Source organism: Mauremys reevesii, linkage group 2 (genome assembly GCF_016161935.1).
Source record: "Mauremys reevesii isolate NIE-2019 linkage group 2, ASM1616193v1, whole genome shotgun sequence".
NCBI classification, from domain to species: Eukaryota; Metazoa; Chordata; order Testudines; family Geoemydidae; genus Mauremys; species Mauremys reevesii.
The window spans coordinates 116,148,398-116,167,543 of NC_052624.1; the positions used below are offsets into that span (position 1 = coordinate 116,148,398).

The 19,146-nt window shown below is 54.4% G+C and overlaps 1 protein-coding gene across 4 annotated transcripts in view; it reads left to right on the forward strand.

The window, feature by feature from the left end:
- Positions 1-19,146, forward strand: part of LOC120398700 (maestro heat-like repeat-containing protein family member 7) — a 107,649-nt gene that overhangs the window by 41,954 nt on the left and 46,549 nt on the right. The window contains exons 2-7 of one of the 4 annotated variants that reach the window (XR_005594642.1): positions 453-556; positions 921-1,043; positions 1,854-2,428; positions 3,019-3,114; positions 3,801-3,905; positions 4,349-4,367. The exons of 1 other annotated variant lie outside the window; for it this stretch is intronic. The gene's annotated coding sequence lies outside the window, so the exon portion shown is untranslated. Of the gene's footprint in view, positions 1-452; positions 557-920; positions 1,044-1,760; positions 2,429-3,018; positions 3,133-3,800; positions 3,906-4,348; positions 4,485-4,982; positions 5,140-19,146 lie in introns of those variants that run through there. 2 more of the 4 variants (XR_005594640.1, XR_005594641.1) reach the window with 2 other exon arrangements.

Genomic DNA, 19,146 nt, shown 5'->3' on the forward strand with positions numbered 1-19,146 from the left:
AGCCCAGGAGGGGAGCCGGGCAGGGTGGCTCTGGGGCTTGTTGTGTGGGTAGCACCAGCCCCAGGAGCCCAGACCTGATTCCAGCAGGAGGCATCGCCCTGCCCGGTCACTGAGGACCTTCCAGCCTCCCCAGGGCAGGAGGTCCCCAGCCCAGGGATCTGGCCTTAGCCACATGAACCCCACTGACACTAGGTGCTTCCACTTTGGTCCTTGGTGCTCCAGTTGCGGCGGCAGGCACCTCCCAGGGAGTCTAGGACAGTGTGTGAGGGGGTGTCTTTGCAATGGGCTTCTGAAGGAGTTGGGGGCTGAAGGCATCATTGAGTGGCGGGAGTGTTTGGCCCAATCTGCCCTAGGTCCCAGGGGTGGGAAGGGGGCACATTGCCCCACCATGTCCCTGTCCTTCCCTTGAGTGGCAGCAGACGTCACCCTGTCCCCTTCTCTCCCTGGTGCAGGGATGGCCAGGGACTCAGAGGAGGAAGAGGAGGAATGGGTGGACATGGCCACAAAGGAGACTGCTCTCAAGAACATCCGAGAGCAGCTCCAGGGCTGAGAAAAGGTACAAACGTTCTCCAGCTGTGCTGGAACCGAGATTGTCCTGCCCCTTCCCAGCATCACAACCCCCTGCAAATGGTCTTGTCCCCGATGATCCTCCACCCCAATGGGGACCTTTCTCCTCCATGATCTGGGACTCCCAAGCTGGGGATGTTTGTCACACACCAGCCAGGGTCTCTTTCCCCCTCCCCCCAGGCACTGTCCCAGTTCCTGATCCTGCTTGTGTAGGGGTCGTAGGTGATTTGGGCAATGGGTGGGTCCCCACTAACCCCCATTCAGGCCTGAGTCCTGCAGCTGGTGTGGGTGGGGTAGGGAGTTCCATGGCTAACTGGCTCTCCGTCTCCTAACCCCACTCCTGGTGGATGCAGGATGAGGCCCAGCATCTCATGTTTCAGCACACCATCCACCCTGCGTGTCTCGCTGAACAACAGAGAGGGCAGGACACACTGGAGCCACACTGCTCCAAGGCGGTTGTGATGGAGAGGATTGTGGTGAGTGAGACATGGTGATCGGCAGCTGGAGGGAGGACAGAGACATGGGATGGGTAGGGGTCTCCCCAGGCCAGTGGATGGGAGATGGCTGGTGCTGGAGGGGTAGCTGAGGGTGGGGATTGCTGGAGCTGAAGATTGGGGAGAAGAAACAAGATAAATTCTGAGATTGGTCACTAGTGGGCAGGAATCGGAGAAGCGGGAGGCAGGGGGATCCTGCTGGCTGTGTGGGGTGCTGACTGGGTAATCTCCTCACTGGGAAGAGTTAGTGAGACCCGAATCTACAGACTCCTTTGTTTCCTTTGGGTCTCACAGGAGCTCATTGAGGAGCTGCCTGATAACTTTCCACCCGACGGCGTCCTCGCTAACTCCTGATTGCTGTGGGCATCCTCAGTTACCGAGACCCTCCCGCCCAGTTCCCTAACCCGGTGCTGCTCAGGCCCAGAGCTAGGAGTCACTGCCCTCCCACTCCCAAGTCACTTCCCAAGGGTGACTCCTCTGGCAGAAGTGATGGGAAGGTTCCCTCTCTCCCTGCTGCGCTGTTCTTTTCACTCCAGTAACATTGCAATGGCTTTGGGGAGAGGCTCACTCCCAGGATCAGATAGAGGAGGGGCAGCAGGGTCCAGGGAACAGGCGCTATTCCTGTCCTGCCACTGTCTGTCTGGGAAACCTCGGCCTTGTCATTCCCTGGCTCGGTGACTCAGTTTCCATTCTCGCCAGCCTCTGCCTAGCTCCCTGCAGTTTCACGGCCGCGTTGGTGCCAGTCCCACCCCCGCACTGCACAGTCTAATAGCGGCTCCTCTCCCTTGCAAGCACCATGACACCTGCCCTGGAGCCAGAAGTGGAGAGCCACCTCCTTCGAGCTGCCCTGCATGCCATCTTCACCCTGGGCACGGAGAAGGACACCACCCAAGTCCAGGTAGATCATTCTAAAGTCATGGTTTGAAGAGTCAGCTGTCAACCTGCCAGAAATCATTTTTAATTGCCTGCAGTCGGATGTGAATGAGAGAAGCCAGGATATGTGTTTGGAGGGCTCACCAGTGCTTCTGAGAGACCCCTTGTGATGGGGCAGACTGGCCCCGCACTGGGACTGAGAGAGTTAACCCTTCCCTGCTGGCAGAGGAAGCCAGGCCCCTGAGGCTCTGCTGGGCATGCTCCAACCGGGAGTCAAGCATAAAAGCCTGCAGAACTACTTAGTTAGGGCTGGCAGCTCAGGAAAAAGGATGCCCTGCAGAAGCTCCAGCCCAGGAGCAGTTGCAAGGAAGGAGGGAGCTGAGGAGCCAGTAAGCGGGCCCAGAGACTGGCAGCTGTGGGAATCACAGGGAGCATCGGGTGCTGAGGATCCTGAAGACCCTGATGCCACAAGAACTGCTACGTTTGGAGGACTGGTAGGAAGTGACCCAGGGAAGGGAAAGGAATAGTATCTCCCACTATTATGAAGGCAGCGTATTTTGGTAGGATTCCCCGCTGACTTGTGGTGGATCATGCCATCACTGACAGAGCCCTGGGTCAGAGCCTGGCGAAGGCGAGTGTGCCCAGGCTCCCCTACTGGGGGTATCTACCCCCCCTCCTTTTGGGGGATGATGTAGTTCACCCACCCCTCTCTCACTCCAAAGGAGGTAGATGAACTCTGGCCGCTGGGCCACGCTATCCCCCAAGGGGAGAAGAATTTAGAGAGATTCTGGCCATTAGGCCACACTGCCTTAGGAACACACTATAGAAACTCCGGCTGCTGGGCTGCGCTACCTGACCCAGAGAAGAGGGTGTAGAGACTCTGGCCATTGGGCCATACAGCCCTGACTACCGGGGAGGTAGTAAGACCGACGTAGACACAGGGAGGCGGGGTTAACCCCGCTTTCTCCCTCTTGAATCAAAGGGTTGATGAGATACGAAACCTGCCACACCCCTCTTCCCACCCTGTGGTAGGTGTAGCCCCACTTTCCTTAACTCTGACCCATGACTCTCCCTTGCTTTGCAGGATCTGCATAGGGTCTTGCCAGACCTCCTGGACACCATGCTGGGGAACCTGCTGGCGGAGTCCCCAGACACCGACAGGCTCCACTACATCTTGAAGGTGACCCCGATGAGAGTGGTGCGGGCAATTTTACCTTAACTCTTAGATACATTTTCCAGTCTATCCTCCTCGGTCAGGGCAGTGAGTGCAATGCAGTGTCAGGCCCTTCCTCCTTGAAGGACAGAGGAAGGAGCTGGGACTTCAAGGCAGAGCTCTGCCTGGTTCTGTTGAGCACTAACCACAGGGCTCCTGGCTGGCTTGCAGAGTGAGAGTCTGAAGCCCTCCTGTGACATCCAGAAGATGGTCCTCAGGGAAGAGGCACAGGCTCCTTCCTAGAGAAACAGAAGGACCCCAGAGAATCAGCCCTTCTCTCCAACAGACCCTGAAATTCCTAGGGGGATTGTGCTCACACTCAGTCCCTTCACCCAACCAAGGACTTGAGAGCCAGGGAGGAGTGAGAGGTCTGTCTCCTTCGTGGTGAGCTGTTCAGGAATCAGGAGTTCAGGGAGGATGGGACCAGCCCCAACACCGAGCATTGTCCCAATCTAGAGAGACAATGACAAGTTGTGACCTGCAGAATAGAAACATTGTCCTGGGGGCAACAATCCCCTTCTAAAGCTCTGCAATCAATGAATCAGATATTCCACCCCACACACAATGTCTCAGCCCTCTGGGTTTGGGGAGGGTCTCATTAACAGAATACATACACCTGCCCTTTGATCGTGAGCTGCCTCCTTTACCCACAGCAAATTAACTACTGGATCGTGTCCAGGGTGTCGCAGGAGAGAGCCAGGGCCATTAGGAGCAGCACGGCCCTGCTCAGATTCACCATCACCCTTCCTGAGTTTGACGTAAGTGACCTCTGACCCCAGCTTCCTGACTCCAGGCGTAGGCGGGCTGGCTCCAACTGGCTGTAGGATCTGCTGCTGCAGGGGCTGTGGGTTAGGAATGTTCCTCTTGGGGAGGCAGAGGCGGGAATGAGCTTGGCTTGAGTCAAGTTCTTCTTGTCCTGGTTAAGTGGTGACTGGGCTTTTAAGGGGCTCATGCTCCAGGTTCATGCCTTCCTGTCATCCTGGAGCAGCTGGGGAAGCAAATCCTCCTGGAGGGCCCTGCCCACATCCCTGTACTCCAGGCTCCCTTGGCGGCAGAGGAAATTAAGGATCTAGCTCTAGCTTCTATCCTCTAGCATCTCCCGCAAAGCGGCTGAGGGGAAAAAGAGAGTCCTGGCCCATGGGGAACTGGGATCTGACAGGAAAATGCTGATGGAGTCCCCTCTCTCTCTCCCTTCCATTAGAACTCCGCAGAATTCCCCAGGCTGGGTCACCATGTGGCACAGCTGGCTCTGTTCATCAGTGACCCAGGCAAGGACCTCAGCCGGCAGGCCAGGGAGTGGGTTTACCGGCTCAACCAGCTGCTGCTGCACCAGAGGGGTAAGGAACCCAGCTGGGAAATGGCACCCGACAGAAGAGTGAGACTGGGACCCCAGCCAATTTCTCTCAGACTGACCCCAGCTGGAGGATGAGTCTCTGTCTGTCTCTTTCTCTGTTCTACACCCCTCCCCTGCAATTCTGTTGGGCCAGGCACGCAGCGAGGACTCTGCCCACTGTGCAGCCACCAATGGGATTGGAAGGACACAGGCACTGCAACATGAATGCCAAATGCATGTGTCTCTTTCCCATGGCTGACCATCCAGGAGGCCGACGAGCTGTGGTATTGGGACAGGAGGCTCCTGGGCTACAGGAACACGGCCAGGGTGGGGGAAGTAAGGACATTCTGCCAGGGCATGAGACAGCTCAGGGAGTGGGGGTGGCTGGGTCCCTTGCAGTGGCTGCCTCCTGTGGCCACTAGATGGAGATGCCGTTCTAGCCCCAGGATTTGGAGCCTGGCCTTGGGCAATCTGCTAATGCCTCACATCCTGTTGGTTTTAGGTCTTTGGCAAGTTCTTCTCGGAGGGGCAGAGAAAATTTTTCCTCCGGACGGAGGGCAGTGCTGGCCATCCACGATCTCCTGCTGCGTGTCAGCCAGGCTGGGCTGCTCCTCGCCTACTCCCTCCTGGGGGAAGCCCAGCAGCTGATGGGGGACAAGGTAAGCAGCTGCATTAGACTCAGGAGATTGGGGCGGGACCGAGGCCTCATTGCCATCCTATCGCCATTCACTGGCCTGGCAGCAAGGAGCCTGGTGGGGAATGAGAGTGAGAGCAGGTGCTACTGGGAAGGGAGATGAATTCACCTCCATGAGCAGGAGGAAACCAGCTTGTCCCCAGAGCAGCTCCAACGCAGCTCTTTAACAAGACTAATTAATGAGATGCATTACCTCCTCACGGACTTATGTTCTTAGGGCACGGTGCTTTTGCTCTTGGAAAGAGCAGACGAGTACCCTAAGTGAGCCCTCTGCGAGCCTCTCCTGTCCCACAGGGCCTCATCCAGTTCCCAGTGGCCTAGTGTCCATGTCAACCAAGCCACCACCTAGAGAGAAGGAGGTTTCAGTCAGCAGGGGCTGCTGATCTGCCCCATTCACCAGGGCTGCCATCCTGTGGCTTCAGCATTAGAGTGTGGGATTACTTGGGGCAAGATCTCAACCTCCTTGCAACCCACTTCACTGCTGCCAGAATCCCTCCTGCCCTCCCCCCACCCCCGCTAGAGCCTCCTCCCTGGCTAACCTCCTCCGCTCTCCGCTGCAGGTACTGCTCTGGCAAACTGTAAATGGGGAGTTAGTGGAAGGGGAAATGGAGCCCCCTGGCACTCGCTAATAGGAGCTGGGGCAGTAGAGCCACCAAATGTTCTAAGGGCTGGAGAAAAATGCCCTCTAGTGAGCTATTGAAAGATCTCAACCTGTTTAGCGTATCAAAAGAAGATTGAAAGGTGACTTCACTGAAGTGTTGAAGTGCCTTAATGGAGAGTAAATATTGGGTATCAAAGGGGGCTTTAATCTATCAGAGAAAGGCATAACAAGACTCAATGGCTGGAAGATGAAAAGAGACAAATTCATACTACAAATAAGGCACAACTATTCAAGAGCAAGGATGATTCACCACAGGAGCAAACTACCAAGAAATGTGGTGGATTATCCATCTCTTGATGTCATTTAATGATGACTAGATGCCTTTCTGGAATGTGTTTGCCCCAAAAGTAGCTATTGTGCTATACAGGAAGCCTGTGATATGCAGGGGGTTAGAATAGATGCTCTAAAGGTCTCTTCTGGCCATAAAGTCTACAACTTTGGAAAAACTGAGTGTAGCATTGGGAGCAGCCTCTGGTGTTTTACTGTCTAGCCGGCTTGCTTCCTGGAGTGAACACTGATTGAGTGGGGTGATCCACAGGGAGTAGCTCAAATCTTGAAAGTGTCTGGCCAGCGGCAGGACATTAGCACTTCAGGGGAAGGGTGGGTGTGGCAGTGACATCACAAAGGCCTTTTGCAGGACCTCAGCCTATTGGTCAAAGGTGGTGGGGAGGTGGTGACCTCACAGAGAGATGCTGACATCAGCCAGGCAGGACAGGGGCGCAGAGCTAGGGAAATCTCGGAGACCCCTGTGGCTCTGCTTCAGCATGTCTCCTTCTCGAGGTCTCTCTTTGAGGACTTAGAGAGTTTACGTAAGTGAGTGCGAGGAGGAACCTCTTTCGAGTTTTCTCCTTTCCTTTTACTGACTTTACTAGAAAACAGACATCCCTGTTTAGAAGGTAAGAGCCTCCGAGAGGTTTGGAACCTGCTCAGTCTGATGCATCTGGTGCCAGCTGAACTCTAGGGATGGAAAACACTAGTTTAAGGTGGCAGAATTTTAAGGTGCTGGAGGGGCAGCTGAGGGCAGGGATTGCTGGGACTGAAGATTGGGGAGAGAGCAGGAGAGATTCTGAGCTTGGTCACTAGTGGGCAGGAATCGGAGGAGCGGGAGGCAGCTGGGGGGTTCTTCTTTGAGTGCTGTCCCTGTGGGTGCTCCACTCTAGGTGACGGTGCGTCCCGGTGCTGTTGATCGGAGATTTTCGGTAGCAGTGCCTGGTTGGCGCGAACGCACTCAGTTGGTATCTCCCATCTCGTTGGAATCTTCCTGAGTGCGTGTTCCCCACACCCTCCTCGGTTTCTTCTCAACCGTCCTCGGCTGAAGACGGGACTCGGGGCAGTGCTGCCTTTTCTTCCCTGGTCTCTATAGGAAACAGTAACAAAAAACATAGAAATAATTAGTAGTTACTTCCCAGTTTTTTTCCCTTCCTTTAGTATAGTTACATAGTTACTTACTTAGTTTAAAAAAAACATAAGCAAAACTAAACAAAGAACCCTCAGGCTTGTCTCCCATTGAGACACTCTCCTCGGCCATCCTTAATTCATAATGCCAGGAGCTTCAGGATTCAAAAGATGCATCTCCTGTCAGGACTCCATGCCACGGTCAGATGGGCACTCACACTGTGTGAAGTGCCTCGGGGACACCCACATCCCCGCGAAGTGTCTTCATTGCGCGAGCCTCAAGTCAAGAGCTCATCGTGACAGGGATCTGCGGCTCAAAATCCTCATGATGGAAAAATCCTTACAGTCACTTTCGGAGACGGGAAAGGCTAAACCCGCTCCCTCACACTCCCTAGCCAGATCGGAACCAGTGGGCAGCGTTGCTTCACCCTCCCTGGAGCGGAGGCAAGAAGCAGAGCAGTATCACAGGAGAGGCTCTAACAAGGGTAGGGGGTCTCCCGCGAGATCCCTACCATCTGTGCTGACAGCACCAAAGGCAGGTGCCTCAGCCTGCTCTAATGCCTCAGCCACGGCTCTGACAGAGCACAGAGGCAGGGACCCGACCTCCCATGCCGGGAAGTTCCTTGTGGATCTGGTCCCCTCAGCGCAGCAAACGGCTGTGGCGCGGACACCGCGCTCCTCCTCGGCACCGCAAACGGCCACATCGCTGACACCGCGCTCCTCCTCGGCACCGACAACGACCGTGGTGCCGACCGTGTGCTCAGCCTCAGTAGCAAAAACGGCTGCGGTGCCGACAGCGTGCTCAGCCTCAGCACTGAAAACGGCCGCGGTGCCGACAGCGCGCTCAGCCTCAGCAGCTAAAACAGCCGTGGTGCCGACAGCGCGCTCAGCCTCGGCACAGAGAAGAACATCGGCACCGAGCCTGTCTTCTACCCGGGCACCAGCAGCAGACCCCCTGCAGGGCACCTCTAAGCAGTCTGCAGCAATACTTTCATTCTCACTTTCTCCTACTAATGAGCTAGAGCAGAGAGCAGGCTCAGCTTAGCCCAGGGAGCAGAAGCAACAATTTCTCACTCAAAGTGACCTTTCAGTGCCACCTGAGCCTCACTCTCCGCTCCTAGATACACAGGACTCATTTTTTGAACCGCCACTCTCTCCACCTGAACTGGCTTTCACTGATGGTGAACTTGATTTACAGCAGCAAGCGGAGTTCTCCCCTCCTGCTTCTCCTCCACAGGTGCCTCTGCCACCTCAGGTCATGGATCAAGGTCACCAACCTCAGTTTCCCTACTTTGCCCTCCCTTGGGCGGCACATGGGTTCTTCTACCCTATGCCTTGGCCTCAGTGGTACCCTTGGCAAAATCCTCCTACCAATCATCCTCCTTCTGTGCCTCAATCTCCTGCTCCGTCCACTTCTAGGGTGCCTGACCCCCCTCTTGAGACTCGGAGCTATGCACCATATCCTGACTCACCGACCCCTAACTCTCCACTAGCCTCAGATGAAGCCCCCCCCACTTCACCTCCACAGGCCGTGGACGACTGCAAACAATTTCAAGAACTTTTTAGGAGGGTGGCACTCAGTCAAGATATCCCCTTAGAAGAGGTTCAGGAGACGCAACACAAACTCCTCAGAATCCTTCAACCGTCTGTAACCCTTCTGCCCCTCTGAGTTGGCAGCAACAAGGGCCGGGTTCAGTATCCAAGGGTTCTGTTTCAATAACGCAAATGCAAAACCGGCTCGAGCCCCCACCCAGTGACCTGGGACAATTACATACCACCCCCTGGGCGCCTTTAGGAGGCAATACTTCTCCTCTCGCAAGCAGAGTCTGAGTGTAGCAAAATCCTTTTAATAAAGGAGGGAAACAATGTGGCATCATATTGGGGAAACACCACAAACAGGATTCATAACGTAAACCATGAGCAAAAGACCCACCAAGTAAGTTTTGGCAATGTTCTTTTCTCCTTAGGGTCTTAAGTCCAATCACCCCATAGTCCAACAACCTAAAGGTCTCTGTCTCTGGTCAGTGCCACCCCAGAGTTCAAAAGTTTATCTGCAGAGTTTTACCCCCTCAGCCTGGGTGGAAATGGGGGGGCACACACAGGGTGTTAAGGGGCATCTTACGTGGGCCGGGGATGACTGCTCCGCCTCTCCGTGGATTTCTGCTGCAGCCTTCACTATGACTGGCTCCACTCCACCAGCTGTGTCGCCCCTCCAGCTGACCCATGAGCTGCTCCAGCCGTCCCCGCAAACCGCTCCGCACCGCGGGCTGCTCCAACGTGCTGCAAACTGCTCCACTCTGCCAGCCACTTAGCGATAGATCTTCAGGCTCCCCCACTAGCTAACACAGCACTCAATGATTTCAGCTCAGTAAGCTTAGCTGTTTTAGTGATTTCAGCTCTTAGTGATTTCAGCTTGTAGTAGGGGCGCCCCAGTGCTGGTGCACCATTGGCCCAAATTGAATTCAGCTCAGCAGCCTCAAGATGGACTCCTAATGGAATCAAAATTAGCTCTACTCTTCAACAATGGAGAGAGGAGGATGTGCAATTGGTGTTCCAGGCCCTCAAAAGGGGCCCATACCATCAGGTACACACACCAGTCCCCAACCTCTCTCAATTCACTGGGTTTTGGCACCCATGTCCCTTGTCTAGCAAGTGCTACTTAATTGACTGTCATAAAGCAGTCTCATAGTTCCTCATTCACATAATCAGGGTGACAACACTTTATTTCTCCTTCCCCAATAACAAAGAAATTGGGGATCCCAGAGCTGTCAAAATAACCATCCCAGGCTGCCGTGGGCTATTCTAGTTGGGGTGGGTGTGCCAATGCAAATACCTGAAATTCCTTTCCACACTCCCCATAATTCACCACCAGATGTCAGGATAGAGCTCATCCTGACTCTGCTTACACGTCTATGCCCTCAAAAATCATGCTCCCTATAAACGAAGCACTCATGGAGCCAGCTGACACTCTCTGGCAAACCCCAGCTTCTTCAGTACCAACTTGCAAGAAGGCTGAACGTAAATACTTTGTCCCTGAAAAGGACGCAGACTTCCTATTTTCTCTTCCACCATCGAACTCCCTTGTCATGGATGCAGTTGCACAGAGGGCAAAACAGTCACAATATCGACCCACCCCGCAAGAAAAGGACCTTAGATGCCTTGACATCTTGGGCCGCAAGGTTTATACATCCTCTACACTACAATTAAGAATTGCAAACTATTCTGCTCTCCTCGCCAGTTATGATTTTGATAATTACAATAAACGTTTTGAATTTGCCTCCTACATTCCAGAGGATAGAAGAGCAGACTTCAAATCAATCCTGACTGAGGGCCAACTGATTTCCAGAACGGCCCTACAGGCGTCTTCAGACACGGCGGACACAGCAGCCCGTACCACTGCAACTGCTGTGGTTATGCACAGATCCTCATGGCTCTCCACATCCGGCATACCTAAAGACCTCCAGACCAAACTTTTCCCCCAAAAAACTGATGAACTCCTCAACACCAGGAAAGATTCTAGAGCAACACTGCGCACCCTGGGCATTCACCCATCTCTTCCCAGGAGACAACGATACCAACCCTACCAAAGACCATGCATACAACAGTACTATTGTCTTCAACCCAGACCATACGACACAACTAGGAATCGTACTAGACCCCCCCCCAAGCGCAGACAAAATCAAAATCAAGCCACCACCTTCCGTCCATCAGGCAATAAACAACAGTTTTGAAATGTTGGTCGAGGGCCTGCATGACCACCCCTTGATTCCACCACTTACTTGCCCATTTGGCCACCACTTCCAGAATTTCCAACATGCCTGGCAGCGGATTACACAGGACCGCTGGGTCCTCAAAATAGTTCAGTCTGGTTGCTCCATCCCTTTTACATCCTACCCTCCTACCCTTCCCCGTCCCTCTTCAGGGACTCTTCTCAAGAACAATTACTTCACACAGAGGTGGCACATCTTCTGCAAATAGGCTCAGTGGAACCTGTGCCAACGCAACAGCAAGGGACAGGTTTCTATGCCCATTACTTTCTAACTCAGAAAAAGACTGGAGGATGGAGACCTATACTAGATCTACGCCGACTGAACAAATTCGTGATGATACAAAGATTCAAGATGGTCACACTGGGCACAATAATACCTGCACTGGATCAAGGGGATTGGTTCACAGCCCTCGACCTACAGGATCCTTACTGTCATATATCAATTCATCCAGCTCACAGATGCTTCCTACGATTCACAATCGGTCAGGACCATTTTCAATACAGAGGTCTTCCTTTCGGACTCTCCACAGCACCAAGAGTTTTTTCCAAGACTCTAGCTGTGGTTGTGGCTCACCTCCGCAAACACGGGGTCACACTGTTCCTCTACCTGAACGATTGCCTCATCAAGGGCGACTCCTATGGCGAGACACTTCAAGCTACCCGTTTTGCCATCTCCCTCTTTCACAGCCTAGGCCTCCAAATAAACATCAAAAAATCTACCCTGACACCTACACAACAGATCGAGTTCATCGGAGCTCATCTCAACTCAATCCGGAGCAGGGCCTCACTCCTATATCACAGATTCCTCGCTATCACACAGCTCATATGCACACTCTCTATTCATCCCAGGACACAAGCAAGAATCTGCCAACAGTTCCTCGGTCCAGGGGCGGCTCTAGACCCCAGCGCGCCAAGCAGGCACTTGGGGCGGCCGTTTCCCGGGGGGGCGGCATTTGGCTCCGGTGGAGCTCCCGCCGGCATGCCTGCGGCAGGTCCACCGGAGCCCGGGATGAGCGGACCTGCCGCAGGCATGGCTGCGGCGGGTCCCGTCTTCCCGCGGCTCCGGTTGAGCTCCCGCAGGCATGACTGCGCGGCAGGTCCGCTCGTCCGGGCTCCGTGGACCTGCCGCAGGCATGCCGGCGGGAGCTCAACCGGAGCCGCGGGAAGACGGGACCCGCCGCGGGACCGGGGAAGGGCGGCGCAGCGCTCCGCGCTGCTTGGGGCAGCCGGATTTCTAGAGCCGCCCCTGCCTCGGTCACATAGCAGCCACCACCATCATGGTTCAACACGCCAGGCTACACATGAGATATCTCCAGGGCTGACTCAACTCCAGTTTCAAACCCAACAGACACCCCTTAGGGATGCTGCTAACTTCTCCTCCCAATGTTATAGCTTCCCTACAGTGGTGGACAAGTCCAGAAAACCTCTGCACAGGGGTTTCCTTCCATCAACGATCCCCAACGCTCATGCTCACCACGGACGCTTCCCTAATCGGTTGGGGAGCGCATCTAGGGTGGCACAGGGCACAAGGCTGGTGGTCCGCATCAGAGATGCACCTACACATAAATCTCTTAGAGCTCAGAGCAGTGAGGAGAGCATGCCTTCACTTTCTTCCCCTCATAAAGAACAAATATATGTGGGTCTTAACAGACAACATAGCATGTACCTACTACATAAACAGACAAGGGGGAGCCCAATCACATTCCCTTTGCATGGAAGCCATTCAACTATGGAATTGGTGCGTACGACATCAAATACAAATCATCGCTTCCTACCTACCAGGCTGCCACAACACTACTGCTGACGCACTCAGCAGGCACTTCTCGACAGAACACGAATGGGAACTGCACTCTGCAATACTCCAACAGCTCTACTCCCTCTGGGGCACCCCGTCAATAGATCTCTTTGCCACAACCCAAAACTGAAAATGTCCCCTGTTTTCTTTCAGAGTGGGACTCGGGACTGCATCCCTAGGAGATGCTTTCCTCATCCCATGAACAACTACCTCCTGTACGCCTTCCCACCAATCCCTCTGTTACACAGGGTTCTTCGGAAGATTGCGGACGACAAGGCCCAGGTCATCCTTATTGCCCCAGGTTGGCCAAGACAGACGTGGTATCCCCACCTACTCCGCATGTCCTCCGTCACCCACGGGCTCTCCCCAACAGGCCAGACCTCCTTTACCAGGACAACGGATGGGTTCTTCACCCTCAGCTCCAAAAGCTCCACCTCACAGCCTGGTTCCTTCATGGTTCCAAACCCATGAACTAGCCTGTTCCGAGCAAGTCCAATATGTCCTCCTGCACAGTAGGAAAGACTCCACTCGTAAAACCTACCTGCAGAAGTGGAAGCGTTTTGCTCTCTGGTGCTCACTTAATCACTTAGCACCCAATAACGAGACTCTCCCTTAACAGGACGGACTTTCGCTCAGCTCCATCAAAGTGCACCTGGCGCTTACCACTTTCCATGACCTATTAGATAGGTATTCACTCTTTACCCGCCCCACCATAAAACACTTTCTCACGGGCCTGCAAAATCTCTACCCTGAAATTTACCCAACAGTGGCTGCATGGAATCTTAATCTCGTTCTTCATGCTCGTGAAACCTCCATTTGAACCCTTGGCTACCTCCTCTCATCTCCATATGTCCATGAAGGTGGCTTTCTTAGTTGCCATAACATCAGCAAGAAGAGTTGGTGAAATGAGCACCTTGATGGCCCACCCTCCCTACACAATCTTCTCCAAAGACAAAGTCACTTTGAGACCACATCCTAAATTTCTTCCTAAGGTGGTATCGACCTTCCACCTCAACCAACCTATATATTTACCTACTTTCTATCCCAAACTTCACAAGACTCTGCAAGAGGCAGCCCTGCATACTCTTGACATCAGGCGAGCAATCACCTTTTATTTAGACAGGACTAAACCATTTCGCAAGTCTCCATGACCGTTTCCATTGCCGAAAGATCGAAAGGCACGGCTATCTCTAAACAATGCCTATCCAAGTGGATCTCTGACTGTATCAGATCCTGTTACCGTGCGAAAAATCTTCAACCACCCAAAGGCATTAGAACTCATTCCGCTCGAGCCATGTCGACATCTGTTGCCTTCCTACACAACGTTCCCACTCCTGACATCTGCAAAGCTGCTACATGATCATCTGAACACACGTTTGCAAAACACTATGCTCTCACGCAAGACACCACGACAGACACAATAGTAGGCCATACAGTACTATCTACAGTACTCACTGCCGCAATTCCAAAGTCCAACCAAACATAGTGGGTACTGCTATACATTCACCTAGAGTGGAGCACCCACAGGGACAGCACTCGAAGAGGAAGAGAAAGTTACTCATCTTGCAGTAACTGAGGTTCTTCAAGATGTGTGTCCTTGTGGGTGCTCCACTCCCCGCCTTCCTCCCCTCTACTTTGGAATAGTGGTATGATTCTCCACGGTAGAGAAGGAACTGAGGAGGGTGTGGGTCGCACGCACTCAGGAAGAGTCCAATGAGACGGGAGATACCAACTGAGTGCATGCGCCCCAACCAGGCACTTCTACCGAAAATCTCCGATCAACAGCGCTGGGACTCACCGTCACCTAGAGTGTAGCACCCACAGGGACACACATCTCGAAGAACCTCAGTTACTGCAAGGTGAGTAACTTTCTCATCCTGCTGGCTGTGTGGGGTGCTGACTGGGTAATCGCCTCACTGGGAAGAGTCAGTGAGGCCCGAATCCCACACGCTCCTTTGTCTCCTTTGGGTCTCACAGGAGCTCATTGAGGAGCTGCCTGATAACTCTCCACCCGGCGGCATCCTTGCTAACTCCCTGATTGCTGTGGGCAACCTCAGGTACCAAGACCCTCCCGCCTGGTTCCCCTAACCCCGGTGCTGCTCAGGCCCAGGGCTGGGAGTCACTGCCCCTCCCGCTCCCAGGTCACCTCCCAAGGGTGGCTCCTGTGGCAGAGGTGGTGGGAAGGTTCACTCTCTCCTGGCTGGGCTGTTCTTTTTGCTCCAGTAACATTGCAATGGCTTTGGGGAGAGGCTCACTCCCAGGATCAGATAGAGGAGGGCAGGGGCGGATCTAGACATTTTACCGCCCCAAGCACGGCAGGCAGGCAGCCTTCAGCAGCTTGCCTGCGGAGGGTCCGCTGGTCCCGCGGCTTTGGCGGACCTCCCGCATCTGCTTCGGGGCTCCGCAGCTGCGGAGGTCCACCGAAGCCACGGGACCAGCGGACCCTCCGCAGGCAAGCTGCCGAAGGCAGCCTGCGCCTGCGGGAGGTCTGCCGTAGCCGCGGGACCAGAGGACTCTCCGCAGGCACGCCTGCGGGAGCTCCACCGGAGCTGCAGGACCCTCTGCATGCAAGCCGCCGAAGGCAGCCTGCCTGCCGCCCTCGCAGCGACCGACAGAGCTCCCCCAGTGGCTTGCCTCCCCAAGCACGTTCTTGGCATGCTGGTGCCTGGAGCCGCCCTGGAAGAGGGGCAGCAGGGTCCAGGGAACAGGTGCTTTCTTCTTTGAGTGTTTGCTCATATAGATGCCAATTAGGTGTGTGTGCACCGCGTGCACGTTCATCGGAAGATCTTTACCCTAGCAACACTCAGTGGGTCGGCTGAGGCACCCCCTGGAGTGGCACCGCTATGGCGCCAGATATATACCCCTGCCGACCCATCACCTCCTCAGTTCCTTATCGCTTGTGACGGTCGTTGGAACTGTGGAGCGCAGCATAGCTGATCTCCACCTCCCTAGCTTTCCTTGTTTTTCTATAGATAGTTGTGAATAGTTCAGTAGTTTTATAGTTATACTTAGATATTTAGTGATTTGTGTGTGTATTTTATATATATATATATATATATATATATATATATATATATATATTGTGATGGAGCAAGGCCGGATGGCTACAGGAAAGTACTGAGGAGCAGGTATGTTAGCTCCAGGCTAAGCAAATCCCTAGTACCATGGGAACCAAAATGGCAGTTGCTCCAGGCTAATCAAGGCACCTGGGGCCATTAAGAACTTTCTAGAAGGCACCGGAGAGCTGCATTGATTGGAGCACCTGCAGCCAATCAGGACAGGCTAATCAAGGCACCTGGTATAAAAAGGGGAGCTCACGCCAGTCTTGGGGGGAGGAGCCAGAGGAAAGAAGTGCGCATGAGGAGCTGGGAGCAAGAGACACAAGGAACTAAGAACTGAGAGGGGGTACTACTGGAGGATTGAGGAAAACACCATACAATCAAGCAGCATCAGACACCAGGAGGATCCTGTGGTGAGGATAAAGAAGGTGTTTGAAGGAGACTATGGGGAAGTAGCCCAGGGAGCTGTAGCGGTCAAGCAGCGGTTACACGTAGCACTATAGAGACTGCTGCAATTCACAGGGCCCTGGGCTGGAACCCGGAGTAGAGGGCGGGCCCGGGTTCCCCACTAGCCCCGCTACTCCTAATCAGACATAGGAGTAGTTGATCCAGACTATGGGGTTTCATCCAAGGGGAAAACCACTGAGGGGAAGAAATCCGCCAATAAGCGCAGGACCTACTAGAGGAGAGGAGGAAATTTGCCACAATATATATATATAGTGTATATAGTATTTAGGGGGATCGGGGATGATCCCCTTCCCTCCACCCCGGTACCGGGGCCCATGCCCATGTCACTGGGCTTCAAACCTTGCTCGGCGTGCCTCAAGCCGATGCCAACGGGAGATCTCCATGACTTCTGTCTGAAGTGCCTCGGGGAATCCCATCAGCCTGATAAGTGCTGTATTTGCAAGGCTTTTAAGCCTAGAACGAAGAAGGAGCGGGACTTTCGTTTAAAACAGCTCCTAATGGAAGCGGCACTTAGCCCGGCGCCTTCGGTACCGCGCACAGAACAGACGCCTTCAGTCCAAAGCACCCCTCCAGCACTGGAGCGATCCGGCACCGCTAAAGAACCCCATCACCAGCCTTCTCCGGCACCGATACAATCGCATTGACGGAACTTGGACCACCTCGGTCCCCAGCACCACTGGTGCGGGCTGTTCAGTCGATAGGCAAGCCTGCCTTGACGAGGCCCGCTTCCTTGGGCATGACAGATAGGCGCCGATCACGGTCCCGATCCCACCGACGGTCCCGGTCCCGGCACTGCTCGCAGTCCCAGCACCGCTCTCCATTGTGGCGCCAGTCGTACTCGCGGCGCCGTTCTACCTCACGCACATCCTCCCGGTATGTTTGGTACCGATCTGGGTCCCAGCACTGATCCCGGCACCGGTGTCCTCGCAGCCAATCCTGATGCCGCAGATCCTCATCAAGATCTAGGTCGGCATCCTGGTACCGTTATAGCTGTCGGTCCCAATCTCAATCGCAGTACCGCCGAAGGTCCTGGCACCGGTCTTCAGCCCCAACTCGTGACCTGATAGCGTGGGTGCAGACCCTCATGGGTGCTTGGCCCCTCCTTGGCCTTCAAGACACAACTCGTCATCGTCTCAGGCGGAGAGCGGCTACTATATCCAGGGCCATGACGTAGAGGGCACTAGTCAAGCCCAATATGAGGATCAGGATCAGGGACCACCACAATGGTCCTTCTGGACACCTTGGGCATACCATCAAGCCCAAGGTGCCCCCTCAGGTGCCTCTCAGTCAGCCCATTCCGACCATCAGGTACCTGAGGTCACAGTGAGCCGTTCTCCCTTGTTGGACCCAGATGCGGTGCTGTCCTGCCAGTCCACACTCAGGCCCCGGCTGTATCGGACCTCGATCACCAGGATCCTCCACAGCCAGAACTTCCCCAGGATCCACTGGTACCTGGGCTTTCCTCCTCCTCCTCCTCCTCCTCCTCCTCCCCAGACAAGGCAGTGGCAGGCACATCCTCTTCTGGTCCCCCGCCTATAGACCTCCGGGCTCACCAAGATCTCCTGCGCAGGGTGGCGCAGAATATGAACCTACAGGTGGAGGAGGTGGTGGAAATAGAGGATCCTGTGTTGACATTTTGTCAGCAGATTCACCTACAAGGGTCGCCCTGCCTTTCATTAGGACCATACAGGCCAATGCAGATACGATCTGGCAGTCCCCAGCATCTATTCCTCCCACTGCCAGAGGGATGGAGAGGAAATATATGGTACCATCCAAGGGCTATGAGTATCTCTATGTGCACCCTCACCCTTGTTCGCTGGTTGTACAGTCGGTGAACGAGAGGGAGCGGCATGGCCAGCAAGCACCTGACCCTAAGTCCAAGGAGGCTAGGCGCTTGGACTTATTCGGGCGCAAGGTCTACCTAGCTGGGGGCCTACAGCTTAGGGTAGCTAATCAGCAAACTCTCCTGAGCCGCTATAACTATAACATGTGGACCTCCATGGGGAAGTTTAAAGAACTTGTTCCCCAAGAGTCCAGGCAAGAGTTTGCTGCCTTACTGGAAGAAGGCAAAAAAGTGGCAAGGACATCTCTTCAGGCGTCCTTAGATGCGGCGGACTTGGCAGCCTGAACTGTAGCCTCAGGAATGGCCACGCGACACATCTCCTGGCTACAGTTGTCCAGCCTTCCACCAGAACTTCAACAGACAATTAAGGACTTGCCCTTCGAGGGCCAAGGCCTGTTTTCGGTTAAAACAGATCCCAGGCTTCAGAGCCTCAAGGACAACTGAGTTATAATGCGCTTACTGGGGACGCATACCCCGGTAACTCAGCACAGACCGTTCCGCTCTCTGCCTCAATGCACCTACCCTAACCCTCAGCCGCTACAGGACTTCACTAGAAGGTGGGGCCGGGGTAACCGCAGGAGACAATCTGGTCCCTGGGGAGGCCAGAATCAGGGCCCCCCAAAGCCACCGACGGGGCCCAAACAAAACTTTTGAAAGTGCGCTCAAGGACGGAGCACCAGTCTCCTTCCCGGATCCTTTCCCACCCTTCCGCAACCGTCTCTCCTATTTCCTCCCTGCATTATCCCACGTAACCTCAGATCATTGGGTCCTATGCACGGTGGAATTTGGATACCATCTTCAGTTTGTTTCACCCCCCCATAGCACCCCCTCTCCCTGTCTCTCTTCAGGGACCCCTCTCACGAGCAAATCCTCTTGCAGGCGGTGCAGATGCTCCTACACATCGGAGCAGTAGAAGAGGTCCCGAAGGACCTGAGGGGCAAGGGGTTTTGCTCCCTCTACTTCCTAATTCCCAAGGCAAAGG